Source organism: Helicoverpa zea, chromosome 31, assembly GCF_022581195.2.
Source record: "Helicoverpa zea isolate HzStark_Cry1AcR chromosome 31, ilHelZeax1.1, whole genome shotgun sequence".
NCBI lineage: Eukaryota > Metazoa > Arthropoda > Insecta > Lepidoptera > Noctuidae > Helicoverpa > Helicoverpa zea.
The window spans coordinates 1,062,841-1,073,566 of NC_061482.1; positions in this window are offsets into that span (position 1 = coordinate 1,062,841).

The window sequence follows — 10,726 nt, forward strand, 5'->3', positions numbered from 1 at the left end:
TCTATACATATAATAAATCTGTAAAAAAACTGTGTCTGTACATTGAATATATTTAAAAAATAATAATTGGGTGGGGTTTAGAAACAGTAATGGAGCACAAATCCAAAAAAAAAATTCTGTCTGTTTGTCTGTATGTCTGTATGTCTGTATGTCTGTATGTCTGTTTGTTTGTACACGCTAATCTTCGGAACTACTGAACGGATTTCAATGATTTTTTCTTTGTTGTATCAGTATTAAGCCTGGTCAACATATAGGCTATAATATATCTTCGAAACTTGAAGACCTGATGCAGAACTCCAACAGACCAACAAAACTATAAGAGATATAAAAATGGTGCCATGGCAAAAATTGTTTCATGTGATGAGCATTTTTAGTTGAGATAATAAATTTGAAGATCTGGAACACCTGATGTGGAACCCCAAGAGCCCAGCTTCTCTGTACCATATACAGGTATGGCGTTTTAGCAAAAGTTGTTCAATTTGATAAGCACTTTCTATTGACTTATACAAATTGAAGATCTAAAACACCTGATGTGGAACTCCAGGTGCCCAGCTAGACTATAGCATATAGAGGTATGACGTTTTAGCAAAAGTTGTTCAATCTGATAAGCACTCTCTGTTGACTTATACAAATTGAAGGTGTAAAACACCTGATGTGGAACTCCAGGAGTCCAGCTAGACTATAGCATATGAAGATATGACGTTTTAGCAAAAGTGGTTCAATCTGATAAGCACTCTCTATTGATGTATAAACATCGAAGATCTGGAACACCTGATATGAAACTTCAAGAGCAATACTACACTTGAAATGTATAGAAATGAATGTTATGAAATAGGTATGGTGAATCCTATCCTAAAATAATGGACACGTATTTTTCTTTTCTCTCTCTCTCACAAACAAATAATAACGAAGATACAACAACGCTTCGTTAAGTCACTGCTTAGTACAAATTTTACATACTTAGACGTGGCGTCACGAGCCCTCACTCTCCGACTTTGTTGCGTTATATCTCATTATTATTTTGTATGTCTCTTCCAGACCTCGGGACTACAGAGTTCCGAATTTTTGGGAGGCAAACGTGGGGCCGAAGCCAACACGCTGAAGCCCTTTTGAGACAACTTTAATGAAATGGTGACACAATACCGTCGATTATCCCTTTATACACTATAGAAATGAACCCAAGGACATTCACCGGTGGACGTCGTTAAAAAAAAGACAATCCCCGGTTCTGTGCTAAACTATTGCTAACTATTGAGGGAAACTACTTGGGCTATTTGTGATGGGATGTTAGTGGATGTCAATGGTACATGTAAAAATGGCAGGTGGAGACTCGCCACCTCACTTACTGGGCCCCCGGGAACCTGAAGCGTGAGGATACCTCGGCGGACTTTAAACACAGATTACGCGCTCCCTGTGCTTACCATGAGGCACCTACCCTCCGAGCAGGGCTACTAATCCTGCTCTAGCGACTCCACTCTGGACGGCCAAGCCAAGCCAGAGGCGTGAGACCTACCCCCGTCATGGTTCACTCCGACCGGCCGGAGATGGGGGATACTCTCCCTGGAGAACTCAGCATATAGTATAGCCCCGCGGGGTTGCTACTCCCCGTCATCAGCCTCAGATGTCCTGCGGTGCCTATATCTCATTATTATTGTCGTTATTATCTCAAGAGCCTTTGTCCCAATTATGTTATGGTCGACTTCCAGTCACGATGCAACTGAGTACCAGTGTTTTACAAGGAGCGACTGCCTATCTGACCTCCACAACCTGGTTACCCGCTCAACCCAACATACCTTGGTAAGACTTACTGGCTTCTGACTACCCATAACGACTGCCAAGAATGTTCAATGACAGCCGGAACCTACAGTTTAACATCCCCTCCAAATAACGGTTATTGGTATCCAAAATATACGTAGAAAGTACATACGAACTTAGAAAAGTTGCATTGGCAGGCACTTGCCAGACCTGGAATCAAAGACGCACGCTCATACTTGAGAGATTGGTTCTCTACCCACTAAACCACCACGACTTCCACTAAGTCACCACGACTTTGTCATCTATTTAATGTTTTTTTACGTAATAATACGTGTAACATTTTTGCCACATAACTTAAATGCAGACTTATTAGAATCACTACTTTTATCCCTATGATCACGCCTATTGCGGTTCAGTTCTCAGCGTTTTGTTTAGTCCAATTTAATTAAATATATGGAACGTTTCTAATGTTTATCCGTATTCCGTTGTTTTCAAGTCAACGGGCCCTTAAAATTCAATATCAGACGGTTCAGATCTTTGATTTTGCTGACCCCGTAGTCGCTGGCATAAGGGACAGGATCCGCGTACGAAGTCGCGGGCAGAAGCTAGTCATATAATATGACATCTTTTCCGACCTTGTATTATCATTTCGTCTTGTCTTTAGAGTGGACAATTGAATCTGACCCTTAAATCACATCTCATACAGGGCGTGTCGTTTACAATCACATTAAATCCGATCGCATATACTTTATAATATTCTATGGCGAATTGTAAAAGAAATAAACTAATCCATTCAGTGGTTTAACCACAGGAGTCATTTTTAGTTTTTATTATTTACAACATCATGTATACTGCTGTCAGTTTTCAAAGGAGAATTTCAGTTGTATCTAATGACGTATTTTTCTTTTTTCTTTGTGTTCATCATCATCATCATCATCATCTCAGCCATAGGACGTCCACTGCTGAACATAGGCCTCCCCCTTTGATCTCCACAGATACCTGTTGGAAGCGACCTGCATCCAGCGTCTTCCGGCGACCTTTATAAGGTCGTCTGTCCACCTCGTTGGTGGACGTCCTACGCTGCGCTTGCTAGTCCGTGGTCTCCACTCCAGCACTTTTCGGCCCCATCTGCCATCTGCTCTGCGAGCAATATGGCCTGCCTTCAACTTGCTAATCCGGTGGGCTATATCGGTGACTTTGGTTCGTCTACAGATCTCCTCGTTTCGGATTCGATCACGTAGAGAAACTCCGAGAATAGCCCTCTCCATAGCTCGTTGAGCGACTTTGAGCTTTGAGATGAGGCCGATAGTGAGAGACCACGTTTCGGTGCCGTAAGTCATCACTGGTAACACACATTGGTTGAAGACTTTCGTCTTGAGGCACTGAGGTATGTCGGACGAAAAGACATTGCGTAGTTTCCCGAACGCTGCCCAGCCGAGTTGGATTCGGCGGTTGACCTCTTTCTCGAAGTTGGACCTACCTAATTGGACTACTTGTCCTAGGTAGATATATGAGTCAACAACTTCGAGTACCGAGCTTCCAACAGAGACTGGGGTGGGCTGAACATGGACATTTGACATAATTTTCGTCTTGTCCATGTTCATTTTCAGGCCCACCCGTTGTGAAACTCGGTCGAGGCCCTCGAGCATCATACTGAGTTCCTCCATCGACTTTGCCATGACTACGATGTCGTCGGCAAACCGAAGGTGAGTGATGTATTCGCCGTTGATGTTGATGCCAAGTCTTTGCCATTCCAGGAGCTTGAAGGCGTCTTCCATTGCGGCGGTAAACAGTTTCGGGGAGATAACGTCCCCCTGTCTTACGCCTCTTCTCAATGGAATCGGCTTCGTGCTATGCTCCTGTACTCGGACCGACATGGTGGCGTTATTATACAAACACTTCAACACCTCGATGTACCGATAGTCAATATGGCATCGCTGGAGTGACTCAAGTACCGCCCATGTTTCCACCGAATCGAAGGCTTTCTCATAATCCACAAACGCTAAGCATAATGGCAAGTTATACTCCTCGGTCTTCTGTATAACTTGCCGCAGCGTATGGATGTGGTCTATGGTACTAAAGCCTCTTCGGAAACCGGCTTGTTCGGGAGGCTGGAAGTCATCAAGCCTGTGTTCGAGACGGTTCGTGATAACCCTTGAAAACAGCTTATAAACATGGCTTAGAAGTGTGATGGGTCTGTAGTTCTTCAATAGGCAGTTGTCACCTTTTTTGAAGAACAACACCACCCCACCCCTGCTCCATGCTTCAGGCGTTTTGCCCTCGGACAGGACGGAGTTAAAGAGCTTCTGGAGGACTTTAAGTACCGGTGTTCCACCCGCTCTCAGAAGCTCTGAGGTGATTCCGTCCTCACCCGGCGCCTTGTTGTTCTTAAGCTGCTTCAGGGCCATCCTAATCTCGTACAGACTGATGTCTGGGATATCTTCGGTATAATGTCGGGACAGCTTGGCTCTTGGATCTCCTGCCAAGCTGTCAACGGGCTTTGCGACCGAAGTGTATAACTGTCCATAGAACCTCTCGATCTCGCCTAAAACCTCTGCCTTGGTCGACGCTATGCTGCCATCCTCCCGTTTCAGCTTAGTCATCTGGCTTTGCCCAATAGACTTGTCCTTTGCGAACACTTTGGAGCCTTGGTTTCGCTGTATGGTCTCTTTAACACGGTTCGTATTAAAGAGACGCAGATCGTGTCGCAAGGACTTGGATATGCGTCTATTGAGCTGCCTGTATGACTTCGCGTCGTGGGAAGACTGCAACTGTAGCAAGCGTCGTTCAGCCATGAGGTTTAAGGTTTGGTCGGTCAGTTTATGAGGTCTATCTTTACGGCAGGGTCTAAAAAACTTAGACCCTACCGTGCGGACAGTTTCCACTAGCCCGTCGTTGATCTCGTCCACTGACACTAAGTTCTCGAGGCAAGCAAAGCGATTAGAGAGCTCGAGTTGAAAGCGTTCCGGGTTTTGAATATGGGACCGAGTAGGTCGGAGCGTAGACTTCATCAGACTGGACCTTTCAAGTTTAACATTGATATTCAGTGAGGCTCTTACGATTCTTTGTGTTAATCAACATATATTAACCAGTATATTAACGCATTTCATTTAATGTGATTGTGAACGACACACCCGATATAAAACCTTTATCGTTCATGTGTGTTCACCTTAATTGTGCACGCAACAATTTTTATTGCGTAATGTAATATAAGCATAATCAAAAACATGGAAATGAAATAAGTACGATAATGTTAAAATAATTGAAAAATTTGTATTGAAGGAATTCAGTTAGCAACGGGAAAAGACACGAGATTTATAAAATTCCACAAAGATTGCACTCGCATTTGAACGAGATAAGATACAACGTTTACAACAACTTTAACCTAATTATTCTCATATTATTAATTTTGTTTCATAGTCTATCGATATGATACTCTCTCTGCACCAAAAACCGGTTAATTTGATTTTGGAAGTTACAGACTTGTATTTTACTATGGTTTAAGAAGTCGTAGAAAATACTAATGTAATTTTCAGGTAAAAATTTCAACGTCATAAAAAAACTTTCAAATAAACCTAGTTATATATTAGTTTATCACTTCACGCTACCTCGTCAAAACAATAAAAAAAGACCATAATAAATATTAACATAAATAAAAATATCACCCAAATAATGTAGCTTGTAGAATATCACTTTATTTTCTTTCCTGGGAAATTTCGGAAAATATGCTCGTATTCATTTGGTGGCCACATGAGTCCACCAAAAGGCATTTTGAAGACAAATAAGGCCTGTAGGCTTATAAACACTACGCTTTATAATACTGGAAGATCTTAGGCCTATTGTATTTCTATGTTAATGTTAATATGCATATAATTGTATTGACAACATTACAATTTGTATAAACGCGTTGCAATATTATAATTTTCACGGTAAAGCATAATATTTAAATCAAGGGTTTAGTTCGATTTATATCATAATACTTTATTTATATTCCTCAACAAAATTGTTGTTAAATTACATAATATTGTATTATATTTAGTTACAGAGGGAGACGATATATACGACGACGAGATATATACATATATGTATTTACGTAACGTAAATACATATATGTATTTACGTAACGTAAATACATATATGTATATATATTGAATAATGGGTATAAAAAGGCCACAATTTTTTTTTTATTATTAACATCAACGAGTTTTGCATGTAGTTAGCTAATTAGTGCAGTCATTGAAGCATTATTGCTACGATTTTTTTTACTGTGAACCGATTTGCATGAAATTTTGGAATTAGGTTCATCTTACCCTTAACTTCAAAAGTGAATATGATTTGAACTCCGCCACCCCCCCCCTGGGGGTGGTTGACACCCCTTCTTTGGGGTGAATATTTTTTTTGCAAAATAACCTCGGATATCGATAGAAGACCTAATTTTAAGCTAAAGTTGTCTTTAAAGTTTAAAAAAAAATTCAATACTTTTCAAGTTATTGACAATTGAAAATTCGCAATTTTTTCACGTTTTTCATCGGTTTTTTGCAAATATCTCCAAAAATATAGGTTTTATCGAAAATTTATAAAGAACAAAATTGTAGCAGGTAAAACAACGAACAATTTGTTTTTTTACAAAAGGTCCTAAGTGCAATATTAAGCTAGATATTAAAGATCAAAGCCGTTTTTTATTTTGTCTGAAATTTAATCGTTGTGGTCAATGCCATGTAGCGGCGAGTAGATGCATTTTATGCATTCGAATACAAATGGGTTTTGTAGTGCTTGAAATAAGCTTTAAGATGAGTACTATTAAAAGTCTTTTGCACGTAAAATAAGTGAGCTGTATTGCAAATAAGGGGAGCATCTTATATTTTTTCTTTTAAATCAATGGGTTTCATAAGTGCCATTTCCACCAAAATTAAAATTAATCGTATTCCGCCTAGGATTAACTTTATTATGAAGAGTTTGATAGATAGTATCAGTTTGGCTGCTTCAGGACAGATATTTTTCAAAAAAGTCACGATTAACGAAAAGAACAAAATTTCAAATTAAAGAAAAACCCACTTGTTTTTCATAATATCTCAAAAATTTCGACAGATACGTATAAAAGTGTACTGATAAAAAAATTAGGTATTTTTCTGACAAACAATTTGGTTTATTTGTTTTTTCTGTCGAACAAAAATTGACGGAGATATGATTGTTTAAAGAGCGCGTGGCAGCGCAATCACAGCCTCTCTTAAGCACTTTAACCCTTCACCGTTTTAGAAAAAAGTTCTTTACTATATATTGCAATGATGGATGTTGTAGCTCTCTTAATTACTTTTACAGTGGTTTTTTATAAATTGTGATAGCATGAAAATTGAAGGAGTTACGGTCCAAAAACTTGTCATATTTTTTTCTACTTGGTAACTGAAAACTTCGGAGTGTCAATATTTGGAGCAATGTGAAAGTAGGCAGTATAATAAAGAGTCACAACTATTGTAATGTGTATATATGTCACCGGAAAATAATAAAACTGGTAAATTGATCAACTTACTAAAATAATAGATGGCATAAACTACGTCGATTAAATTTCAGACAAAATAAAAAACGGCTTTGATCTTTAATATCTAGCTTAGTATTGCACTTAGGACCTTTTATAAAAAAACAAATTGTTCGTTGTTTTACCTGCTACAATTTTGTTCTTTATAAATTTTCGATAAAACCTATACTTTTGGAGATATTTGCAAAAAACCGATGAAAAACGTGAAAAATTGGGAATTTTCAATTGCCAATAACTTGAAAAGTATTGGATTTTTTTTTAAACTTTAAAGACAACTTTAGCTTAAAATTAGGTCTTCTATCGATATCCGAGATTATTTTGCAAAAAAAATATTCACCCCAAAGAAGAGGTGTCAACCGCCCCCAGGGGGGGTGGCGGAGTTCAAATCATATTCACTTTTGAAGTCAAGGGTAAGATGAACCTAATACCAAAATTTCATGCAAATCGGTTCACAGTAAAAAAATTCGGAGGTTAGACCGTATTTTTCGCTTCAATGACTGCACTAAATATATTTAGCGAGCAATAATATTATATCCTTAAGTTTTAACATTAAGGCGCTTAATATACCAAAAAGGCAGACTAGCTTATCACATTATATTTTTAATTAGGTAGTATTTCAATGGAAATATGATCTGAAGTAAAGAGATTGCAATATAATTATTAATTTACAAAAAAAAAATAATGAACATGTATTTTTGGTAATTAAATATTTCAAAATTAACTGTAAAAAAATTATAAAAAATTATTTTCTATATTTGGTGATTATTTATTTCAAAATTAATTGTAAAAAAAATAACATTTATTTTGTATATTTTGGGCAAAATTAGTGTTTGGATTAAATATCTATTTATGAGTTTTAAATATGTTAGTTAAGTTTGTATATTTTGCAATTGTTGTTACGTCTATGTGTGTATATAGCAAGCTTTTATTTAAAAATAAACGGGATGGTTTGCTGACTTGCACCAGGCATAGTTATCATTAGATACGTCACCGGAAAATAATAAGGATCGCAAGTTTATTAATTTCTTAGGCAAACTATAAACTTTCGCAGGATTGTAAACGAGATAAAAATTGAATTAATGACGCCCATATTTTCGCGAACTAATTTATTTTATTCGTTATGGATCTTGTTATTTTGTGGTGGTAGATATACTGTATTACTTAAGATCGGTTCAGACGACAGAATGTAAGTCAGAAATGTCATCATCATCCTCCGAGCCTTTTCCCAACTGTGTTGGGGTCGGCTTCCAGTCTAACCGAGTACCAGTGCTTTACAAGGAGCGACTGCCCTATCTGACCTCCTCAACCCAGTTACCCGGGCAACCCAATACCTCTTGGTTAGACTGGTGTATGTAAGTCAGAAATGTATGTGTATTTAAAAGTGATGTCACTAACCTTGTGTTGTTTAAGTCTCACTAGTTGGTTCTAGTGAAACATTATTATATGGCTTCGTCTTAGCTAAGCTTGAGTATGGTGTAAGTCAGCTTTATTTTATGGAAAAAGTGTAAAAATATCAAGTGGAAAGGACATAGTTCTGTAATCAGGAATTCGGAAGGTTCTACTGTTAAGTCTTTATAAAAATCCGTTTATTTTTGGCAAGGTTGAAAATAATGTTCTAATAATAAGTGGTAATTTGTACTTCACAAATATACCATTATTTTTCGCTCATAAATATTGGTTTGAATATTTTTTTAAATAATAGTTTCAAACGTCAAAAGCTGTTGCTAAGAATCTGAGAATGAATGAGGCTGTCCTTTCCACTATATACGTAAATAAAATCGAGTAAGCTTATTTTATGAAATCACGTTTACTGTTTTACAAATTTAAAACAAGCAGTGTAGTGCAGTCGTGTAGGCTCGAGTAATATTACAGAGATGGCTTATTTTTATACAAACACACAACAGACTTCATGAATCTCCCAATCTTACGCTATAAACTAACTTAAGCAGATTCAGTCTTAAAAAACAAAATTTCCTTCAATATAGCTCGTACTATAGTGGACTCGGAAAAACTTAACAATACAATATTGTACTTACATCTTATTTTATGGGCTATATTAAAGAAAATAGATTATACAGCACTAAATTACTTAACTTTCGACGAAAATCATGCACTTTGCTTTAGCTTTTTTCAAAAATTTATAATATTTAAGTAAATAATATATTGTTGCATATTGTTTCATAACTTTATGTTGGCAACCCTATTTTATAAACAGTGTTACAAAAAAATAGAGACTTGAATACAATAGGCAACTTATATTTCTGAGATTTCGCACATCGAATCTTAATAGTTGGATCATCCTGACCTTATCCCAATTTTATATGGGGTCTATGACCATATACCATATGTCTATGATCTATTTTATCTATGAAATTATCAAGCATATTTCTCTATTTAACTATGATTATTGCAACAATAATTATTGTAGTATGACTAATCCAACACCTGATATTAATCATCTGATTATTAATGTCTAATAAACAGCCTAATAATGATCGATCGACTGATAACTCGCTACTTTATCGATTATGAATGAATTTGCTCATTTGGATGAATTATCTCGATAAGATACTACTGTTGATAATATCCACTCACTCATGAAGAATGTATTAGTTACTATTTTCCTCAATGATAGCTTTTACTTGTGTGAGATAAAAAAACTTGTGATCTGTCATCGATTTCTTAACTTATCAATATGCAAATACCTCATCATCATGTCCCGAGTCTTTTCCCAACTATGTTGGGGTCGGCTTCCAGTATCTTCAGTGCATCTACTACTTACTAATACTATGAAGTTTGACGGACTATGGCTTTGGAAAATATATACTCTTTTGCAAAAAAAGCGGGAAATCTTGGTTTTAATGACTTTATACATGTTTCAAAAGGTTTTAATGACTTTAGTGTGTTGCTAGCACCAAAAGGGTTAGCCAAGCATGCGTAAGAGTGTATTCTAAATTTGAATTTTGAAGAATTGCTAAAAAACTGGTCAAACCTTGTTCTGGACTAAATCCTGGTAGAAAGTTCATCTCACCGTCTATCGTTCATACCTACTGTAAGGTAGATGTACACACAAAGTTTCGGCCTTTATAAAATAACGTAGTTCTGGCGGTCGCTGGCTCTCGATCTATTATATATGAGGATAACGGCAGCTAATACATTCTTCGTGAGTGAGCAGATATAAGCTATACTAGTATCTAACCAAGATAAACTAAGCCCTCGCTCATTCATAATCGATAAAAGAACAAGTAATCGATTGATCGTTATTGATATGTTTATTAGGCATTAATAATCAGATTTATTGACTGTGAGTCATACTTTTTTTTATAATAAGATATGGATTTTTTTATGTAATGGGATTTGTGTTAGGTAACTCTCCGATATTTTTCAAAATAAACATTCATGTAGGTGCACTGGTTGGTTACCTTTAAAATAGGGTTG